This window comes from Equus asinus, unplaced genomic scaffold (assembly GCF_041296235.1).
Source record: "Equus asinus isolate D_3611 breed Donkey unplaced genomic scaffold, EquAss-T2T_v2 contig_4, whole genome shotgun sequence".
Classification (NCBI taxonomy): Eukaryota; Metazoa; Chordata; class Mammalia; order Perissodactyla; family Equidae; genus Equus; species Equus asinus.
Genome location: NW_027225071.1, coordinates 49,432 through 73,042, shown reverse-complemented (window position 1 = coordinate 73,042; position 23,611 = coordinate 49,432). Strand labels below are relative to the sequence as shown.

At 38.4% G+C, this 23,611-nt stretch overlaps 1 pseudogene; it reads left to right on the top strand.

Moving 5' to 3' along the window:
• The first annotated feature begins 6,343 nt into the window (after positions 1-6,343).
• The window catches only part of LOC123284018 (sodium/hydrogen exchanger 9B2-like), a 42,091-nt pseudogene continuing 24,823 nt past the window's right edge, over positions 6,344-23,611 (top strand).

Sequence of the window (23,611 nt, the reverse complement as noted above, 5' to 3'; positions counted from 1 at the left end):
ACTTTTTTTTTTTTAAGGAAGATCAGCCCTGAGCTAACATCTGCCTCCAGTCCTCCTCTTTTTGCTGAGGAAGGCTGGCCCTGAGCTAACATCCATGCCCATCTTCCTCTACTTTATATGTGGGACGCCTGCCACAGCATGGCTTGACAAGTGGCATGTCGGTCCGCACCTGGGATCCGAACTGGGGAACTTTAGGCCACCGAAGTGGAACGTGTGAACTTAACCACTGTGCCACCAGGCCAGCCCGCAGAAAGCACCTTTAAACATTTAGATTAATAAGATAACCCGAAAAAGAGAAGGCTGATTTAACAAACATCTCCTCTATGTGAAAGCGTGTTTACAAAAGGGTTTTAATTGTGCTTCACTTGCCAGAAGGAGCAGGGCAAGTGATAGGCTCCTTCAGCTCCACCTTTTCTCTGTCCCATTTGTTGGGTTTCAGGAAAAGGTTTCATTTGGTGAAAGATTTTTGGCTTAAGAAATATTTGAAAACTGCTGTAGAAGATTCTAGGCAGTTCTCCATTTTCTTAACCACAAAAACAAAAATGACCTTAAATTGTAGCGGGTGGGATTAAGTTACCTAAAGTCAAATGACGAGATTCTATCTCTGAAAAATAGTGTTACCAAGGAAAGCTGTATTCCTTTTCTCTAAAGCTTTAAGAATTGCATAAATTTTTTCAATGTATTTTAAATTGCGTAAGAAAGTCTTCTTGTAAAAATCCTAACAGTACAGAAATATAGAGAATGAAAATGAAATTTCAACCTCTTCAATTCCATTTTCCACCCCAAAGGCAACTACTATTAACAGACCTTTTTTCTCTATTTACATCCATACTCATATACAGAACTGCTCATCTTCTTGATGTGCAGTTTTCTCTCAGGTTTGGAGGAAAGACTAAGGAAACTGTTCAGGTCCACAGCTCTATGATTTTGGTGGCATATATCCATAATACTGGAAAGCAAAGCTCAAATTGAGCCAAGATTGTTTCTAAGTGTTTGGGTCAGTCCTGTAGGAAATTCTGTATATTAAGAATGCTAGAGAGTCAGCAGCCGTTGGCGTGTGTATGCAGGTGACACCTGACCTACTGACCTACATGCAAGTGGACAGGCAGATGGTCTTAGCAGCCACGTCCCTGGGCTCAGGTCAAACCTCCTTCTTCTATTGAAATCTGTATTTGAGTCACAGAATTTGATTAAATTCATGTTATTTACTGAATTTATGAAATCTATAAAATTTCACCATTTGACGCAGGATAGGTTTTTTTTCCTAATATAGTGTACAGGTTGTGATATCAGTCTGAATAAGGCACTACCTTGATGGAGAAGCAGAAAAAAACTTGTTTCTGTGTATAGGCGCTTTTATCTAAAATATCTTCCGAGTTCTCAGTGTAATTTTCTGATAAACAAAAATCTCTCAAAGCCTCTCAGCTTAACTGGATTTTTTTAAAAGAAAACCTCCTTAATTCTTAGAATCTTAAGACATGGTTAAGTGGCAAGGTGTCAGCCAGTTAACTATTAATTGAGAATATGTAAATAATATTTGTCATGAGAATAGGACAAAAGTTCTTGTTCCATTCATTTTGTCACCAATGTTGTACAACCATTTAGGTTAGTACAATTTTTTATTCATAATAAACTCTATTAACATTTCTAACAATGGGAAAGAGTAAAGCTGAACATAATACAAGGTAGAAAATAAAAATATTTGTATTTGCTTGTAGAAGATGTTTTCAAACTTCTTGTGGAATGTGTTTTCAAACTTAGAATTAACTATGAGTATATATGAGTGGGATTTTAAATAAAATATTATAGCAAAAATGTAAAAATATAATATAGTGATTTGGTAGCGATGCATGAAGTCAATGATACAGATTAAAGAACCAACTCATTTCACAAGTTTTTACACGGTTTTACTGTGAGGCTTGGCTGACATTGGCTATTAGTTGAAAAAGTTACTTAGCTTCTCTAGGCAGTAGTTTTCTCATTTGAATGTTAAAGAGATTAGACTAGGATATTTCTAAAGACCTTTCCAACTTTTTTTATTCCATTACCCTGTGATTCTTAATTTCTTGGAAACCACCTAGTTTCTCTGAATTTCCCCACTTTTTCATTTTTCCATCCCAGATACTCAGCATCTCAGATGCTTAACAGCTCTTAAAACTTCCCTGGGACTGAGGACTTCAAAAGTCTTCCGTGAACACAATGAAAAAATAATTAAGGTCCATTAACTAGAGTATTTTATTTAACCAACATTGTTTAAAGAAAGAGCATTTCACTTAAATTTATTTTTTGGATAACTGACACCTATTTTATTGAATACCAGATTTTTGCTTATTTTAACATTCTCTTTAAAGAAAATCTCTAAATTGTATTATATATTTTAATGCCTTTAATAACAGAAAATATCTCCACATCATTTTCTTTTCTTTTCTTTTCTTTTTCTTGGAGATGTAGAATCACCTTTCTAAACATCTCTTATAATACTGGGGATCTTTCAGGGCAGTTCAGGTATGAAGGTTCTTATGAAGGATGCATTTGGTGGCAAGTGACAGGAACCCAGCTCGAACTGGTGAGGAATTAATTGGCTCACCTAACTGAAAGGAGCTGCTTCTAGGTGTACCAACAATATGAGTATTAATCTGGAGCTCTCTCTCTCTCTCTCTCTTTGCATATTCAGAATCTGCTTTGCTCTATGATCATTCTTTGGAAGGCTTTTCTTATATGTCACAAAGATTGTCAACAGCAAGTCTGGGCTTAGCAACTCTAAAAGAAAGCAAGCTCTTTCCCAGTGATTCCAGGAAACACCATAAAGCTGACTCTCATTAGCCAGGTATGAGTCACTTGCTCATGCCTAGAACAGTCAGTGTGACCAGGGAAGGAGCTCCTCATTGTCTAGGCCTGTCCCCCTCTCTGGAACATTGGTGCAGTAGGGGGTTGGGGAGGTGAGGATGACGTGAGCCTCACATGAACCATGGATGGAGACTAGGGGAGCTGTGGATTCCACAAGAGAAAATTAGTGTGCTGTTGCCAAAAAAGGAGGGGAAGAGACACTTGGCAGGACAAAACTGTAAATACTCCTGTGGAAAAGACATTTATCCCCACGTTTTGTACACCTAGATTGCTCTTTTCCATCTCTTTCACTGTCAGCTGTCACTCGTGCTGTTGTCAGTTTGCTTCTTTACAATCTCTTCATTCGTTTGTTTTAATTTATAACGTCTTATCTTCTGAGGGTTTGGAAACCAGATGAGCAGAGTCATTAGAGTTGTTTTCAAAATAAGAGTTAATGGGCTCTGAATGAGGACTGGAGAGCCTCTCTCTGAGTAAGGGGTATAAACTTTCTACTTTTTAATGGATTTCATCACATTTCTTTTGGCCCTTCAAAAGTCATTTCTGGGGGCCAGCCCTGTGGCCAAGTGGTTAAGTTCACACGCTCTGCTTCGGCGGCCCAGGGTTTCGCTGGTTCAGATCCTGGGTGCAGACATGGCACCGCTCATCAGGCCACGCTGAGGCAGCGTCCCACATGCTGCAACTAGAAGGACCCACAACTAAAATATACAACTGTATACTGGGGGGAATCTGGGGAGTTAAAAAGCAGAAAAAAAAAAAAAGATTGGCAACAGTTGGTAGCTCAGGTGCCAGTCTTTAAAAAAAAGTCATTTCTGCATATTTTCTGATTTCTTTGCCAAAACTGCTTTCTTAATAGGTGATATACTATTGTAATTTTAAGATCCAATGACTATGAACAGTAAATGCCATGAACACAGTTGCTTTAAGTAAAAGTTACATTTTTGTGATTTTTCTAAATTTAAGTGGGTTTCTGACGATAGCTTACGTGTTCTTTTGGAAATGAAAACAGCAGAGAATAAACAAAGCTGAGCAGCTGTAAGTTGCTTTACTGGACTTACTAAAAGACTGGCATTTTATTTTACCTTTCCTCTTTGTAATACTGCTCTGATTGCAGATAAGTAGTTTAGCATTCATGGTGGAGTTTAGGGGAGAATAGGGAAATTTTTTTGAAACACAAAACTATGTATTTCCACAAATATCATATACTGTGCAACACACCAAGTTTTGATCATTTATGTTAAAAAGGGCCAGAATAACATTAATAAAATAAATTCTCAAAGGCTTCATTTTAGTTAATAGTTTATCTCTACTAGAAATAATCAGTTGTACTTGTTGGCTGTTTAAAAATACTCTTCGTAAGTAGCATAATTGGCTGATTTTGAGAATTTGGTGGAGGTAGTTCTAGTGGCGCTGCCCAAGAGTTTCTATGTAATTCTACTAAAGAAAAAGGTGAAGAAATGACAGTGGTGAGTGTTACATCCACCTAATCAAGAAGCTGGCCTTGACAGAAAGAAGTAAAAAATATGGTCAAAGAAAATCAATGGGCTTAAGTAATAAATTCTTCAAGGTTAATAGGAAAAGCAGAAGGATTCTTAGAGATTTATGATAATTAGAGAGAAGGAATATGAGTGGCTTATAACCAACACTGTTGGATGCTTATCGTGTGCATGGTTGGAACTACTCGTCTCCATTTTGTAGATAAGGAATTAGTTAGAAAGAGGCTAAGCGATTTGGTATATGATGGAGCTGAACTTCAGACCCAGGTTTGTCCAACTCCAGAGCCAGCAGACCTGGTCACTTACTCTGAGATGAAGGGTCATTCTCTACAGAGGGTAAAGGCCAAGCCCCATGGTTTTGGACGTGATATTCCAAATCTCTACCCTCCTCCCCCGTTACTCTCAGCCTCCTCCTACATGCAAAGTGGGAGCAGCAAAGTTTCCCTCACACCCCACTGGCTTTCATGCTTCTATGCCCTTAAGACAAGGGTTTTCTGAGCCCAACATTTTCCTGTCAAAATGCTGTTCTTTCTCATTATGAGTCTAAATTTTGGAGTAAGTTTTTTAATTCAAAAAATTATATATACATATATATAATATGTCATCATATATGCATATGTTTATTATACATAATAAAAATCAAGCTGAAGGTTCTTTGAGATGCCTTTCTGGCTAACACTGTGTTTTGTAAGGAAGAAAAATGGTGGTGGTGATGGTGGTCGTGGTGGAAAGGATATAATTTTCTTTGAAATTTTAAATTCAAACATCTTGGCACTTTGTTAAACAGAAAATGATTCCTTGAGGCAGGAGTCCTGTCTAATTAATCTTTGTCTTTATGGCCTAGCATAGTGCCTGGCACATATTAGGCACTTAAATATGTGTTGAATTAGATTTTCCCTTATCTTACATAATTTTTCCTTTGGTCCTACCTAGGTTTGTAGTTTGTACCTCTACTATAATATTCATCATACATGTTGCATTAGGAATAACTTTGGTTACTAGTAAAAAGAAAACTTGACTAATAGTGGTTTAAACCATTACCTCAAAGCTTGGCAGCCCAAGACTGATGCAGCAACTCAAGGATGTCATCAGGGAACCCACTCCACTTCTGTACTCTCTTTGGTATAAGGCTTTTTATTCTCTTGGTGGAAAGAGGGCTGCTGTCCCCCAGGTAGTGTATCTACATCCAAGGAAGGAGAAAGGGAAATGTTAGAGGTGAAAAGTAAACAGTATGATTCTCAAAAGTCCTTCCCTTATTATTTGGGAATGAAAGCCCTTCCCAGGGACTCCCACTTATGTCTCATTACATAGAGCTGGGACACATGGCTACCTCTAGCTGCAAACATGGCTAAGAATTGGATTATGTGGCTTTTCAGCCTCTATAGCCTGGGCAGCCAGGGGAGAAAAGGTTGAAGTGGGTGTTTACGAAGCCAACCTTGTAGGTCTGCCCTACAAGTTTTTAGTTACTTGGTATAAGTTTATGTTTCCTGGCATACCATAAGCCTATGGAAAACAAAGAATGTGTTTTGGCAATCTTTGAGTTACCCATAATAACCAGCAGGAGACTACCATAGCACTTATAGTGTCTAAGACATTGTGGCTACTCAATCAATGTTGTATTTTTTTACTTTAATTCAGAAGTAAGAGCCAGGCAGGAATTAGTGACTCTGGTTTCTCTGAAAATGATGGAGTCCATAGATTTCTCTTTGGTGACTCATTTCCTCTATCAACATTGGAAAATTACCTGGAGCTTTCCTGCTTCATCAAGTTGGCCCATTACAGAGGACAATTTAACAGTAATATTGCCTGGAATGTGTAAAGTATAACTCAAAAAACAGGATGGGAGAGAAATCATGAACATATGATGGTCAACAAGGGCTTTTTTAAGAGAGATAAAAAGGTAGATAAGCAATAGGATAATATATTGTAATCAAAGAAAAGATTAGCAATTGAAAGTTAAGAATAATCTAAAATATCTTAGCCATTCAGAGTTCTAAGGGGAAAAATAAGTACAATTCATTCCTTTAAATGGCTCAAATTGCTGTCTGATTCATTTATTTAAATCCCAAATTGCTATTCTATATCTATACTGTTTCTCCTTCAGAACAGATCTTGTTCCTTTTCCCTCTATCATCTTACTCTTAATTATCAATCATGGAGAATGAAGATAAGACAATTGAACATGAAGATTTGGCACCATCCACAGAGATGAATAACATAGCCTCTACGGATCAAGAAACCCAGGTAAATCTGTGATCAAGTGTAGACCGTCTCAACCATTTCCTTAAGGAAGGGACTTCCAAATCTATGATAGCAACGTGTCCTCTTCGTTCTCTGTCACTCAGTTAACAATTCTCCCATTCTTAATCCCCAAGCTTGTACAGTAGGTGTGACTACCAATTTTCCCAGTCATTTTAGCAGCTAGCCCTACATAAAACTGCAGAAATAGAGAGCCTGTGAAATGCTTTGTGTTCGCAGCCTAAACCCTAGAATGCTTCTGGTTTCTTCCCTCTCTGTTTTTATTGCTTAAATTTAAGTAGATGAATGAATGTGAATTGTTTTTCATCACAGATAGTTATTTTTTTTCTGAACCACTTTGATATATTTACCAACTATTGCTTTGAATCATATCTTAAATAGGCTAATTTTTAAACAGTATTGCAAATGTAATGACATTGTATGTGACTCAGGCATTTATAATGCTACAATAGTGACTCAGTGGTAAACACCCCTAAGAGAGTTCTTGTTCCAAGCAGTAGCTGATTAGCTAGAAATGAAGCTGTATATTTCCCCTATGAACTGTTACCCTTAATTCTAATAATGGAAATTTTATTCGTGATGTGGTGGCTCAGTGAGTATAAAAATGGACAGCAAATGTACAGTTTTAAGTATTTTTTTAATTGCTTTAAACACAGGAGGAGACAGTTATGAACCTCAAAGGTACAGAGGGAAATGAACCAACAGAAGGAAGTAACCTATTGAGTAGCAGTGAAAAAAGGCTGCAGGAAACACCAACTGAATCAACTCATTTGCAAAGACTGAGACAAACATTTGCTTGCCTCCACATGGTTTACTGGATAGAGTGATAACAAATGGTATGTAAATGGTACGGGTGAATTCAGAAAGATGGTAAAAGATGAAGTTGTCATATAATGAAAGATTTCAAATAATATGGTTTAAAGGACAAAAAGAAGTTTATTTCTCTCACACATAAAAACTACTAGGTGGGGTCAGCCAGGTGGTGTACTGGTTAAGTTCACATGCTCCCTTTCAGCAGCCCAGGGTTTCACCATTCGGATCGTGGGTGCAGACGTAGCACCCCTCATCCAGCCATGCTGAGGCAGCGTCCCACACAGCAGAACTAGAAAGATCTTCAACTAGGATATACAACTACGTACTGGGGCTTTGAGGAGGAAAAAAACAAGAAAAAAGAGGAAGATTGGAAACAGATGGTAGCTCAGGGCCAATCTTTCTCACCAAAAAAAGGATACCTTAAAACCATATTTAAAAAAAAAAGAGGGGTCGGCCCCATGGCCGAGAGGTTAAGTTGGCAAGCCCCACTTTGGTGGCCCAGGGTTTCACCAGTTCAGATCCTGGGCGCAGACATGGCACCACTCATCAAGCCACACTGAGCGGCGTCCCACATGCCACAATTAGAAGGACCTACAACTAAAAATACACAACTATGTACCAGGAGGCTTTGGGGAGAAAAAGGAAAAATAAAATCTTAAAGAAAAAAAGGGGAGAGTAGAAACGGGTGGGCTTCCCTTCTGAAAAGAAAAAAAAAAGTTACTGGGTGAACAATTCACAATGGTATGTGTCTTTATTCCACACAGTCACTAGGGGCCCAGGCTGAAAAGCTCCACCATCTTCAACATGGAGGGCTTCCAAGAGCACTGTGGTCACCACCATTCCAGCTGTCAGAAAGAGGAAAAGAGCAGAGATCAAGGACCTTTTCCTCTTCTGCGTCAGAGTAATCTCACAGGATTATGTTAGACCTCCAATGAGAAAAGTGATTGAGAAATCAGTTGTAAACAGAAAAGCATTACATAAATGTTGGTTGTTATTACTGTTAAGTAATGCAACTAAGGTTTAAGCCAACACAGCTACACTTCCAAATGTCACATCATTTTATAAGGAAGAATCCTCGTTTGCAATTCAATTTATTCCCATAGAGCTGCTATTACTTAAAACATTTGGGAGGAGTGACGTCAGCAATATGGCTGAGTGAGCTAGTCCCTTCCTCGCTCTCCCTTTTGAGTTATAACTAAATGGACACTTACTGACCAACAGAGGAAACCCACACAGCACAACAGGATGCCTGAGAGACACACGCAGCTATAAATCTGAGGGTGGGTGGACTGGCCCCCCAGGAAGTGATGGAGACAGGTGAGCACACCCTGTTCTCCCCGCTAACCCTGTGCATGCAACACGAACACTCCAACCTGGTGCAAGCACCTGGAAAGTGGGAACACGCAGCAGGGCAACCATAAGAGGAGGCGGCGGTAACCCTTAGCCTGCACTCGTGGTTGATCTCCCAGTGGAGAGAGGGAGCCCACCACACCCCTGTGCGGTAAAGGAGCAGCCATAGCCCAGGTCCCAGCAGGGAAGCCCTGACCACCAAGCTCAGCAGCCCCACGGACTGCAGATCGTAAACAGGGACCTCAGCAGATTTCCAAGCTGGGGCAAATACTTCGCAGGTGTGCATGAATGCTCACAGTGCAGCTGTGCTCCCAAAGAGGTAACCAGTCCAGGCAACTGTGGGAATAGGTGTGGCAGCTTTGAACCCACATGCACTTACTTTCCTGGCGGGGAGGGGGAGCCCACCATGCCCCAGGGCTGTCAAGGAGCAGCCATAGCTCAGGTCTCTGCCTGGAAGCCCTGCCCACCAAGCTCAGTAGCACCACGGACTGTGGATCATAAGGGACCTCAGCAGATTTTTGTGCTGGGACAAACACTTCCAGGCACACATGAGTGCTCCCAAAGAGGGAACATGTCCCAGGCAGCTGTGGGAATAGGTGAGGTAGCTTTGAGCCCACTGGTGATCACTTTCCGGTGGAGAGGGGGAGCTCAGAGTGCCCCTGAGGCACCAAAGAGTGGCCCTAGCCTAGTGAGGAAGCCCCGCCTGACAAGGACAGTCCACACAAGTGCCTGAATGCATCCCAGGCTGGGGCAAGCACCCATAATACCCCCACAGCTTCCAGCAGATGGGGTACGGCCAGAAACACTACTCCTGCTCCCCGCTAGCGGTAACAGGGGGAATCTGCATCCTAAGAATACCACAAATGCCACAACAAAAGATTAGTTCATCAAACACCATGAGAAACTGCAGCAACAATTCAGACCAGGAGGAAAATGACAATTCTCCAGAAACCAACATGGAAGATACAGAAATATACAAGCTAAATGACCGAGAATTCAAAATAGCCATCATAAGGAAACTCAACGATTTACAAGAAAACACAGAAAGACAGTTCAAGGAGCCCAGCAACAAAATGGATCTCTTCACCAAAGAGATTAAAACTATAAAAAAAATCAAGCAGAAATTCTGGATATGAAAAACACAAATAATAATCTAGAATCATTAAGAAATAGAATTGATCTTATGGAGGAAAGAATTAGTCTTCTTGAGGATAAAAATGTAAAAATTCTACAGGTGGAGGAGGAGACAGAACTAAGATTTTTTCAAAATGAAGGAATTCTTCAAGAAATATCTGACTCAATTAGGAAAAGCAACATAAGGATTATAGGTATCCCAGAGGGAGAAGGGAGGGAGAAAGAAGCAGAGAGCTTATTCAAAGAAATAATTGCTGAGAACTTCCCAAACATGGGGATGGTTTCAGATTTACAGATAAATGAAGTTAATCGTATGCGCAACTTTATCAATGTGAAAAGACCCTCTCCAAGGCATATAATAGTAAAAACGGCAAAAGTTTGGGATAAACAAAGAATATTAGGAGCAGCAAGGTACAAGAAGATAACCTACAGAGGAAGCCCCGTCAGGCTTTCAGCAGATTTCTCAGCAGAAACCTCACAGGCTAGGAGAGAATGGAATAATATATTCAAAATACTGAAAGACAAAAACTTTCAGCCAAGAATACTCTATCCAGCAAAACTTTTCCTCAGATACAATAGAGAAGTGAAAGCTTTCCTGGATGAACAAAAGCTGAGGGAGTTCACTGCCACAAGACCTCCCCTACAAGAAATAATTAAAGATGCCCTCACACTGGCAACAAAAAGGCAAAGGTCTACAAAGCTCTGAGCAAGAAGGTAAATAGACAGACATGATCAGAAACCTGCAGCTCTCTACCAGAATAGGAAGGTAAAGACTCAATTACAACTTAAAAGAGAAAGGGAAAGAAAGCATCAGAAGCAATGATAAACACTTCAACTTAGCCACAAACTCAGGAAATTAAAAACAGAACATTGTGTAACAGCAATTACCCAGAAGGGGAGAGGAAATGGAAGGAACTTGCTTAGGTTAATGGCGATAAGAGGCTATGAGAAAATGGACTGTCTCATCTCCAATATCTTTCATACAATCCTCACGGTAACCACTAAACAAAAAAATCAGAGCAAAACCACAATTCACAAAGAGAGAGAACTGAGAAATCCCTCTTGGAAAACCAACAAAATGAAATGGCAGTCAGAAATGGAAAGGAAGAGAAACAGTGGAATCATAGAACAACTAGAAAACGAGATAAAATGGCAGCATTAAGCCCTCATATAACAATAATCTCTCTAAATGTAAATAGACTGAACTCTCCAATCAAAAGACATAGAGTAGCTGGATGGATTAAAAAACAAGACCCAACAATATGCTGCCTCCAGGAAACGCACCTCAGCTACAAAGACAAACATAGGCTTAGAGTGAAGGGATGGAAGACAATACTTCAAGCTAATGGCCAACAAAAGAAAGCAGGGGTTGCCATACTTTTTATCAGACAAGGCAGACTTCAAGTTAAAAAAGACAATGAGAGACAAGGAGGGGCAGTATTTAACGATAAAAGGGAAATTCCATCGAGAGGACATAACACTTATTAATATATATGCACCTAGCACAGGGTCACCAAAGTACATAAAGCGATTATTAACAGACCTACAGGGAGAAATTAAGAGCAACACAATCACAGTAGGGGACCGCAGCACCACACTTACTTCAAGGGACAGATCATCCAGACAGAAATTCAACAAGGAAATTGCAGATTTAAATGAAACACTTGACCAGATGGAGTTAATGGACATATATAGAGCATTCCATCCAAAAACAGCGGAATATACGTTCTTCTCAAGTGCCCATGGAACATTCTCAAAGATAGACCATATGTTGGATAGCAAGGCAGCCTCAATAAATTCAAGAAGATTGAAATCATCCCAACCATCTTTTCTGACCACAATGCTAGGAAGCTAGAAATCAACCACAAGAACAAAACTGGGAAAGTCGGAAATATGTGGACATGCTATTGAACAACCATTGGATCATTGAAGAAATCAAAGAGGAAATTAAAAAATAACTGGAGACAAATGAAAATGAAAATACAACATACCAATTCTTATGGGATGCAGCAAAAGCAGTCATGAGAGGGAAATTCATAGCAACACAGGCCCACTTCAACAAGCAAGAAAAATCTCAAATAAGTAATCTTAACATACAGCTAACAGAGCTAGAAAAAGAAGAACAGATAAAGCCCAAAGTCGGCAGAAGGAGGGAAATAATAAACATCAAAGCAGAAATAAATGAAATATAGACTAAAAAAGCAGTAAAAAGGATTGATGAATCTAACAGCTGGTTCTTTGAGCAGATAAACAAAATTGACAGAACCTTAGCCAGACTCAACAAGAAAAAAAGAGAGAAGGCTCAAATAAATAAAATTAGAAATGAAAGAGACATTACAACAGATACGGAAGAAATACAAAGGATTATAAGAGACTATTGTGAAAAACTGTATGCCCACAAATTTGATAACCTAGAAGAAATGGATGGATTCCTATACTCATATAACCTCCCAAAACTGAATCAATAAGAAACAGAATCTGAACAGACCAATCACAAGTACAGAGCTTGAAAGAGTAATCATAAACTTCCCAAAAAACAAAAGTCCAAGACCAGATGGCTTCTCTGGAGAATTGTACCAAACATTCAAAGAAGATTTAGTACCTATTCTCCTCAAACTATTCTGAAAAATTGAAGAAGAGGGAACATTTCCTAACACATTCTGTGAGGCCAACATTACCCTGATACCAAAACCAGACAAAGACAACACGAAGAAGGAAAACTACATGCCAATATCACTGATGAACTTAGATGCAAAAATCCTCAACAAAATATTGGCAAACTGAATACAGCAATACATTAAAAGAATCATACACCATGATCAAGTGGGATTCATTCCAGGGACACAGGGATGCTTCAACATCCATGAATCAATCAGTGTGATACACCACATTAACAAAATGAGGAATAAAAATCACATGATCATCTCAATAGATGCAGAGAAAGCATTTCACAAGAGCCAACATCCATTTATGATAAAAACTCTCAATAAAATGGGTATTAAAGGAAAGTACCTCAACATAATAAAGGCCATATATGACAAACCCACAGCCAACATCATACTCAATGGGGAAAAACTGAAAGACATTCCTCTGAGAACAGGAACGAGACAATGGTGCCCACTCTCACCACTCTTATTCCACATATTACTGGAGGTTTTGGCCAGAGCAGTTAGGCAAGAAAAAGAAAAGGAATCCAAATTGGAAAGGAAGAAGTGAAACTTTCACTATTTGTAGATGATGTGATTCTATATATAGAAAACCCTAAAGAATCCACCAGAAAACTCCTAGAAATAATCAACAACTACAGCAAAGTTGCAGGGTACAAAATCAATTTTAAAAAATCAGTTGCATTCCTATACGCTAACAATGAACTAGCAGGAAAAGAAATCAAGAATACAATCCCATTTACAGCTGCAAGAAAAAGAATAAAATACCTAGAAATAAACTTAACCAAGTAGGTGAAAGATGTGTACACTGAAAACTATAAGTCATTACTGAAAGAAATTGAGGAAGATGTAAAGAAATGGAAAGATTTTCCATGCACATGGGTTGGAAGAAGAAACATAGTCAAAATGTCCATACTACCTAAAGCAATCTACAGATTCAGTGGAATCCCAATCAGAATCCCAATGACATTCTTCACAAAAATAGAACAAAGAATTCAAAAATTTATATGAAACAACAAAAGACCCCAAATAGCCAAAGCAATCCTGAGAAAAAAGAACAAAGCTGGAGGTATCACAACCCTGACTTTAAAACATACTACAAAGCTACAGTAATCAAAACAGCGTGGTAGTGGCACCAAAACAAACAGATCAATGGATCAAAATTGAAAGCCCAGAAATAAAACCACACATCTATGGACAGTTAATCTTTGACAAAGGAGCAAAGAATGGAGAAAGGAAAGTCTCTTCAATAAATGGTGTTGGGAAAACTGGACAGCTACATGCAAGAGAATGAAAGTAGACCATTATCTTTCACCACACACAAAAATTAACTCCAAATGGATTAAAGATTTGAATGTAAGAACTGAAACCGTAAAACCCCTACAAGAAAAAACAGGCAGTACACTCTTTGACTTTGGTCTTAGCCACATCTTTTTGAATACCGTGTCTACTCGGGTAAGGGGAACAAAAGAAAAAGGTAACAAATGGGACTACATCAGACTAAAAAGCTTCTACAAAGCAAAGGAAACCATCAACAAAATGAAAAGACAACCCACCAACTAGGAGAAAATATTTGCAAATCATTTATCAAACAAGGGGTTGATATCCAAAGTACATAAAGAACTCACACACCTCAACAAAAACAAACAACCCGATCAAAAAGTGGGCAGAGGATATGAACAGACATTTTCAAAGGTAGATATACAGATGGCCAACAGGCACGTGAAAAGACGCTCAACATCACTAATTGTTAGGGAAATACAAATCAAAACTACAATGAGATATCTCCTTACACCAGTCAGAATGGCTGTAATTGCCAAGACCAAAAACAACAAATGTTGGACAGGATGTAGAGAAAAGGGAACCCTCATCCACTGCTGGCGGGAATGCAAACTGGTGCAGCCACTATGCAAGACAGTATGGAGATTCCTCAAAAAACTAAAAATAGAACTACCATGTGACCCAGCTATGCCACTACTGGGTATCTACCCAAACAACTTGAAATCAACAATCCAAAGTAACATATGCACCCCTGTGTTCATTGCAGCGCTATGCACAATAGCCAAACATGGAAACAATCCAAGTGCCCAACGACCAATGACTGGATAAAGAAGATGTGGTACATATATACAATGGAATACTACTAAGCCATAAAAAGACAAAATCTTCCCATTTGCAACAACATGGATGGACCTGCAGGGTATTATTTGCTAAGCGAAATAAGCCAGACTAAGAAAGACAAACACCATATGATTTCACTTATATGCAGAACATAAACAAACACACGGACAAAGAAAATAGTTCAGTGGTTACCAGGGGAAGGGGGCTGGAGGGTGGGCACGAGATGAAGGGAAGCACTTATGTGGTGACAGACAAGAAATAATGTACAACTGAAATTTCACAATGATGCAAACTATTATGAATCTCAATTTTAAAAAAACAAAATATTTGGAAGATTTTTCCTTGAGAATTTATCTCAGCACAATTTTGGATATTGTTAGAGTTGGGGTATATTTGTCTTTTAGGAATGGATTTGGTCTTTGGAGGCAGCCAAACATTAAGCTGATATCAATTTGATTAATAAATGGATGTTCAGATTCAGTAATGCTGTTTTTTGTTCAAAAAAGAAGTGTGTGAATGTACCTGTGTGTGTATGTACGCTCTGAAGCTCACGAAATGAAAATGAAAGACATTTTACCATTCTCAACTGGAACAATGGTATGTTATACTTTAGACTCTGAATATGTTTTTACTGAAATTAGTTAATTTTCTAAACTAGCATGAGAAAAAAATCTCAAACTTTATTTAAAACACATGGAGAAAACCAGGTTCCAAAATGTACACTAGTTCATAAGGCAACAGATAATTTAATACCTTTTCTGTCCTTTTTATTATTTTTTTAAACTTTTACCCTTCAAATTATGGCACATTTCTAGTTAAAACATTTACAGGAAAACTGATACAGATTGACATAGGAAAGGTGTAAATGAACGATGTGGTCTGGAGACTCACTGTTTTGAGTTCTGTAATCGTTGTCCATCAGCTGCCTGAGAAGTGGACTCACGTGTGTGAGCGCCTCTTCTCTTGTTTTCTGTACTTCTGTTCCTGAGGCTCACAAGAGGGCTTTCTCCTGTACTCCTTCCTGTGCCCATTTAGAATACATAAGTATTTGTCTTAAGAAGTCAATCTTACATGTGAAAAAATGATTTTCCAAAATCATAAATGAGAAGTAAATTATTAACTAAATTAAAGATGATTTAGAGAAACCTTATACACATATATTTACTGTGTATTTAGAACTGAATTTTGAGTATGGGAGAGGAAAGGAAAATTAGAGATTTTTTTTAAAAGTGGTCTTGAAGTAGAAAACTACCTTGCTGAATTTAGTATAAAATCAGGTTCATGCTGTGATACAGTAAAATTTAGTAGCTGGTAATTCCTACTTTCCCATTATACCTTCAATACTGTATAGAAATTTCAGCCCCTATAGCCAACTGGAAAATACTGAAGGCCTTAAGTTATTTATTTCATTATAACATCATCATAAGCCTAGAAAATCAGGAAGAATTCTGTGAGGATGTAAAAACTGGGGCATTAGATTCAGTCTCTAGCAGTATGGTAGACAAGATTCAGTGAACAATTCTCTCACTTATGCCAAGATGAAAACAGTATTTTAAGTCTTTTTAAATGTACCTTTTTTCTGTGAAGAAAACAGGAAGTCATTGGACACCAAAACCAAACTGAGCAGAGGAGATAAATATGCACTCAAGCTGGCCTTCACCCTGGAGGCTTCTGCAAAACACCTGTGAGCTTGAGAGTCATTCTGAGGCCCTGAGAGCATAGGGGGCTGCGCTGGAGCTGGTCCAGGTGGGCAGAAGTCTCAGGAGCATTCATCCTCCCTCACCCACACAAAGCTGGAGCCCAGCGTGGCAGCTGCAGATGGGGCCTGCACCCACACCTATCTCAACTATGGTGCTGGCTGGGGGAGAGGAGCGTCCCACTAAAAATGTGTAACTCCATGCTGATCTGTGCTCCAAATTCACATAAAAAACACAAGCTGAAAATATATCTAAAAGTGATCCCAGATTGGAAGCTTCTAAGCACATGGTAGAAGCAAATGCAGATCCGATCCAGGAAAACTCACATTCAACCTAAGGTTCCAACAATCCCCAAAGGTAAAGTTCCAAGGAAGAGGTCACTGTCACAACAAATTTTAAAAGATCACAACATGCACAAGGAAACAGAGATTTCAAAAATTTGCATTATCAGAAAATAGAATAGAAAATATTTTTGGTATCTGTAAAGAAATTAAAGAGGAGATAGCAAATATAAGTACAAAACAAGGAACTATTTTTAAAAAATAAACATTTTGCTAACGACCAAGTCGAATTTCTAGAAATGAAAGATATAGTACAGTAATTGAAATGTAAAACTCAGTGGATAGATGAAGCAGTGGGTTAAGTGACAAGAGAATTGGTGAACTAGTAAGAGATCTGAAGAGATTATCTAGAATGCAGTTCACACAAAGATGGAAAATGTGAAAATGAGGGATAGCAACATGGAGAAGAGTATGACGGTCTGATCTTAGTTCCAGAAAAAGAGAATAGAGAATGGAGAAGAGGAAATATTTGAAGAAATGAAGACTGAGAATTTTCCAGAATTAGTGAAAAACTTAAATCCCAAGCAAACCGAAAGGAAGTCATACCTAAATACATCAAACTGAAATTGCAGAAAACCAAAGAAAAGGAAAAAATCTTAAAAACAGCCAAAGAAAAAGAATTCCCTAAAAAAGCAGAAATTAGACGTAAAAGCAGCAATGAAAGCCAGAAAGCCAAAGAGTAATATTTTCAAGGACCTGAGAGAAAGTAACTCTCAACCTAGAATTGTATATGCAGAAAAACTCTGTCTTAAGAATGAAAATGAAGATAATTTCAGACAAAACTAAGACTTTACTACCAACAGAGCCTTATGAGAAACATAACATGCTTTGCTACAGAGAGTTTCTGTACCATCAATTAGCTCTTATGCGATGGTAAATAGGGAATTGTGTGAGTGCCAGATGGAATTTGCATTTTTGTACATAATTTTTCCTGTCACCTTAGTATTTTTCATCATCAAGCAATAGCAAGTGAATACAAAGTGAATTGAAAACAAAAATCAGATAGATGTTTTCTTACAATTAAAGATAAAGCCTTATCAACTTGAGGACCTTTTAAAAAGCTGAAATCTCTGTGAAAGTGCGTTCTTTTTGGGCAGTTAGTTGCTGGTTTAGGGGCTTCAAAGACTTTTGAAACTTCCCACAATGTTAAGCTATCTAATGAAACCACACGTGGATGAAGAAGCTGACAGTACAGGTGAAGAAGCTGCCAACACTTTTCCCTCAGTTAAAAACAAACAAACCTTTGTTTGATGAATAAGCTACAATCTGCATAAGATTTTGATGGAGCTGCTCTCTATTTAAAGCAAATGCCCTCAAGATTCTACATCTCGGGAAAAAGGAAGTGTGGTTCCAGGGTTTAAGTCTGCAAAGAAGAGACTGACTTTAGATGCGATGTCAGTAGAGATTTAACTGTGCTGATACTGTATTAGAATTGTTACTGTTTTTTAGTGCTTTGGTCACAAGTTTTGAGTTTTGAGTTTTGGGTCGTCTGCTCCAACTCTGTTTTTCCCATAAGTCTTTTTGTTTTCAGTGTCTGATTTTGTAGAACACAAGGTTTTTGAAACAGGGAAACATATTTTGCATTCTAACAGAAATGCCTCTACTAAAGCAAATACTTCAGGTAACCAGATGATTGTCCCAGAGGAAAGGTTTGAGGTGCCACAATGAATGATGGCCCCCCCAAAAAGGTAAGTATCTGAGTAATTCTAAACAAACGTCAACATAGAAGAGAAACAATGATAATGTTTAATTCAAGGCAGAGCTAAAATAGGGGAGTGTGGTTGTTCAAGTATTCTCATGCTCCTGTGAAGAGGTTAAAGATAGTGATTGTTTCTCTTTTTATTAACTACTGATATATTTATAGTAAAATTAAAAAGAATAATAAGGGAATGGTAAAAAGAAAAAAGTTCAAGGTAGTAGTTGTAGCAGTGTGGAAGGCGATGGGGGATGGGATTAAGAGGAACACAGAGGTGCCTTCAAGGCACTGGTAGTATCCTATTTCTTCAGATGGTTGGTAATTACCCAGTTGTTCATATCACTGGTGTTCTTCAAAACTTACACATGGTTGTAAATATTTGTATGTGTATTCAGTATTTATTTTTAAAAACTTTTAGATTATATCAAAACCGACATATGACAACTTATTGATAGAAGTTTTCCTGGTTTATTTCAGTTACCATCCTTGTTCTTCTGTGGGCTGTAGTGTGGTCAATTACTGGCAGTGAATGTCTTCCTGGAGGAAACCTATTTGGAATTATAATCCTGTTCTATTGTGCCATCTTTGGAGGGAAACTTTTGGGGCTCATTAAGTTACCTACGTTGCCTCCACTGCCTCCTCTTCTTGGTAAGTACCAAACACTTCCTGTGTCCTTCAGAGTAAATCATATTTTTAAAATAGTAGTTTGGGAAATAAAGGAATAAACTATTTCTGTATTTGCTGTGCTGGCCCTTAAAGCTGATTGTTAAATTGTGATGAGTTTTATGAGCCAGTTGGTAAACAGCAATTTGAAAATTAAATTATATATACTTACAATTAAATAACTTGCATTAAACACAAGAGCAATACTCAAAACCAATCACTTCTTAATTATTTTACTACATTTTCCTCTTATCTCTCCTCTTGAGATTATGGAAATACTATATCACGGTGTGTCACTGCCCATCTGTTCCCAGCTCCACGTTCAATGACGTCAGGTTGGTAGGTTAACATCAGCCCTGGTAGAAGTATCTGTAATACAGAAATCAGCAAATGCTGCAGCCCAGGGCTTAATATGTTGTCAGTCACTCACATCATTGACAAACGAGTGAAGTTCCAACATGTATTACAAAACTATTCTTCCAGAGGCCATGAGAACTGTGCAGATACGACACGTAAAAATTAGTCTTAAAACTAGGTATTATATCTTTAATGTTTCTTTTAAAAATTCCATATTACAAAATTTCAGTGTACTACTTTCAGTATACCACAAAAGACATTTTGTGTCCCTTTCTCACAGATTTATAAATCATTAAGTTTTATTTAAAAACCATGTACCTTTTACACATGCATATTTGCACACATCTCCTTTTTTTATTTCAAAAGATTGGCCCTCGGCTAACATCTGTTGCCAATCTTCTTTTTTTTTTTATTTCTTCTTCTCCTCAAGGCCCCCCAGTACATAGTTGTATATTCCAGTTGTCGGTTCTTCCAGTTCCTCTATGTGGGACACCACCTCAGCATGGCCTGATGAGCGGTGCTAGGTCAGTGCACAGGATGCAAACCAGTGAGACCCTGGGCTGCCAAAGCAGAGTGCATGAACTTAACCACTCAGCCACAGGGCCAGACCCCCCCCCACACACACATTTCCTAAGTAAAAATTTTTTTCTATTAGTGAGGACCTCAGGATTGGTTAACATAGACCAAAATTATTTTCTTGTGAATTTGTGGTGAGCAATTGAAACTAAATGTAAAAAGAAGTAGAATTATTTACATCTTACTCTACACTGTTTCTCAATATATTTTTCAATTTAGGTAAAATTCAAGTTATTTCACTTAATTCATATTGTTTATCATGGGTGCTTTTTGTTAAAGTTTTTAATTGAATTATTATGACAATGGGTTGTTTCTAGGCCAGCCCGGTGGTGTAGTGGTTGAGTTCCGTGCACTCTGCTTCAGTGGCCCAGGTTCGTGGGTTCCGGTCCTGGCTGTGGACTACACCCTTGTCAGCTATGCTGTGGTGGCGTCCCACATACAAAATAGGGGAAGCTTGGCACAGATGTTAGCTCAGGGCAAATCTTCCTCACCAAAAAACAAAAGGGGGGCTGTTTCTAAATATGCCTGTGTGCTATGATAAAGGGTTGGCAAACCATCTCTTCTTGTAAATAAGATCTTATTGGAGCACACTCATGCTCATTCATTTACATATTGTCTGTGGCTGCTTTTATACTACAGTGGCAGGGCTGAGAACTTATAACAGACACCATGTGGCCCACAAAGCCTGCAGTGTTTCTTGTATGGCCCTTTACAGAAAATGTTTACTAACCCCTGCATCTAAGTCAGAGCTTCTCACACTTTATTATCCAGAGAATGACCTTGGATCTTGTTAAAATGCAGACTCTAATTCAGTAGGTCTGGGGTGAGGCCTGAGATTCTGCCTTTCTAATAAGCTCAAAGACCACACTTTCCACAGAAAAATCATAAGTTTTCAAACCTGGCTGCACGTAGGAATCATCTGGGAAATTTTTTAAAAAGCTGATGCCTGGGACCCACCCCAGAGATTCTGAACTAATTGAATGGAGTAGCCCTGGGTATCAGAATTTTTAAAAGCTCCCCAGGTGATTCTAATATGCAACCTAAGTTGAGGACTACTGTTCTAGACGCCATGAAAAGGCCCTTTACACCTCATCCTTCTCTTTTCCACTCCATGCCTGTTATTGCAACAAGCAAAATACACATGTTGCAAAATGATAAATCCTTGGGCTTTGTGATTACATGAAATCTCCTGAGGTCACTGAAATCATTCTTAAAAGTCACGTACGTAATGTGTCTTACCATCCCTTTCTATAGTGGTACGTTTGTGACAGAAGTTTACTGGCTCTTAGCGTATTAGGGCCAGTATCTAAAACTGAAACATTATCTGAATCCATAAAGAAGACTTGTTAAGGCAGACATGTGTGGTGATTGCCTATTCCATATTTTTAAAAATTCATTGAAATAATTGCCAGAGATGGAGGATGAAGGAGCATTTTTTATTCCAAAAATGAATGTGAAAACAACTTTCCTAGGACACTGTTTCCTTTGCTGATGGTCTGGGTTGCTGGAAATTTTTTTCAATAATGATTTGCTTCAAAATAACTTGAGAGTAGATGAAATAAGATTGGCCATGTATTGATAATTTTTGCATGTTTTAAAAAATTTCCGTAATAGAAATTAAGGAGGAAAGAAGAATACTCCTTATCAAAGAAGGTATTCTTTTCTCCACACCCAAGGGAAAGGACCCCCAGGGGCTCAGAGGCCAGAGGGGGCGCCTTCCTAATCACAGTCAGGTGGCCACATCAACGGAGGCCATCGGCAAACAGAACTGTCTCAGGGAAATTGTTTGTACATTCATCTCAGAAATGAAAAATGCTCCTTCATCCCCTCCAAAACTCCAAAAGAAACTCCTACATATTTGTGAGTTCTTATTAGACTATTATTCCTTTTGATTTCAGGTAGTTGTATGCTATAATCAATTTAGGGCTGGTTTAGATTCACATTTTAAGTTTCAGTAAAGAACTGTTGACAAATTAATGAAATGTAAGGTTAGTGCAGCATTTTTGGCTGGTAATTCATTAATATCTATAAAAATGATATACACTGTACCCTGGAGCCTAACATTTCCACTGCTAAGAATTATCCTATGGATATACTTGCACAAACCTACAAATATGTAAGCTCTATGTGGACAAGGCCCATGTTGGTGTAGCTCGCCTCTGCATTACCAGGGTAGAGTAAGGGTCTGGCATGCAGTTAATAAATACTGTGCTCATTTCAGCACTGTTTGTAATGAAAAGTCTGGAAAGTTCCTTCAAGTCCCTTACTTAGTCCAAAAATTATGGTACTTCCACACAACGAGAAACTATTCCAACTATTAAAAAAAACAAGGCAAATATATATGTGCATCATTGGGAATATGTCCACGATATATTGTTAAGTGGAAAAGAAACAGATTATACAATGGTATTTAAACATGCTCTCATTTGTGTCCAGTGCAAAAGAGCACACGTACACACACACAGAGAAGCATGCTTTAATAGGTAGAGAAACTTTCTGGAAGGGCACAGAAAACTCTGGACAGTGGAAACCTTTGGGGAATGAAGCTGGAAAGTTGCACTTGGGGTAGGACATGTACTGGTCACTTTACATTGTCTGTCATGGTTTAATTTTATCATGAGCAAATATATTATTATTCTTTTAAAAACAGCTATTGTAGGCTGGTTCTTACTTTCAAAAATTCTAGAAAGATCATGACTGCAGAATTCATAACTTCTTCTAGATTAAATGGCAGCAATGAGAAATGCCTGGAAGAGATGCTTCCTTGCCTAATGGTGTCTGGAACAAGTCACAAAAAGCTATACTTGTAATTCATCTCTATTCTCATAAGCTTACATATAAAACAACCCAAAGTTAGTAAATTTATTTAGTCCTTTGAAGTGTGGTCCATATAAGGACGTGGTAAGAAAAGAGTCCTGCTGGAGAAGAACAGAGTGTGGACGGCTTGCAGTCTCTGAGGAGAAATCCTTCCCCTATCTGGGCATGTGGTATCAGGGAGGGCAGGATTCTCTGACAAACTACCCGGCTTCCTCAGGCACACTCAACTACTTGCAGTTCCCAGAATGTGTCACACTTTCCCTTCATACCTTGGAAGAAACTGTTATTTCTCCCAGAAACTTCTCAACTTCTCCAGCCCCTTCTTCATTCCCCTTCCCCTTCTTTGGCCCCTGCTGACTCACCCTTCCTTGTCTCAGCTTGTATAAGGCCTCCTCATGCTTCCATAAAATTGAGGTTGCCCCCATAGACTGAAAGCTTGTTGAGGGATAGTACTGAGCCTTTGTTCATTGCAATATCTCTAATACCTACTATAGTGTCGAAAGTACCGAAGGCATTTGATAAATGTTGAATGGCTGAAGGAAAGAAGAGCCACCAGCTGACATGACAGAACAATGTCTATTTCATGATAACTCACTTCTAAGCCTTTGCAAAGCAGGTTATATGTTTTTTATTAAATTATCTGGTTTGAAAATAGGTAAAATAGAGCCCATATAGGTATTGATATTTCAAGTAATCTGGCATGGTAAATAATTTTAGAATCTTTCTGCTGTTTGCATACAAAGAGATGACTGAATTGGGCCTTGTATTAAAACATTTTATA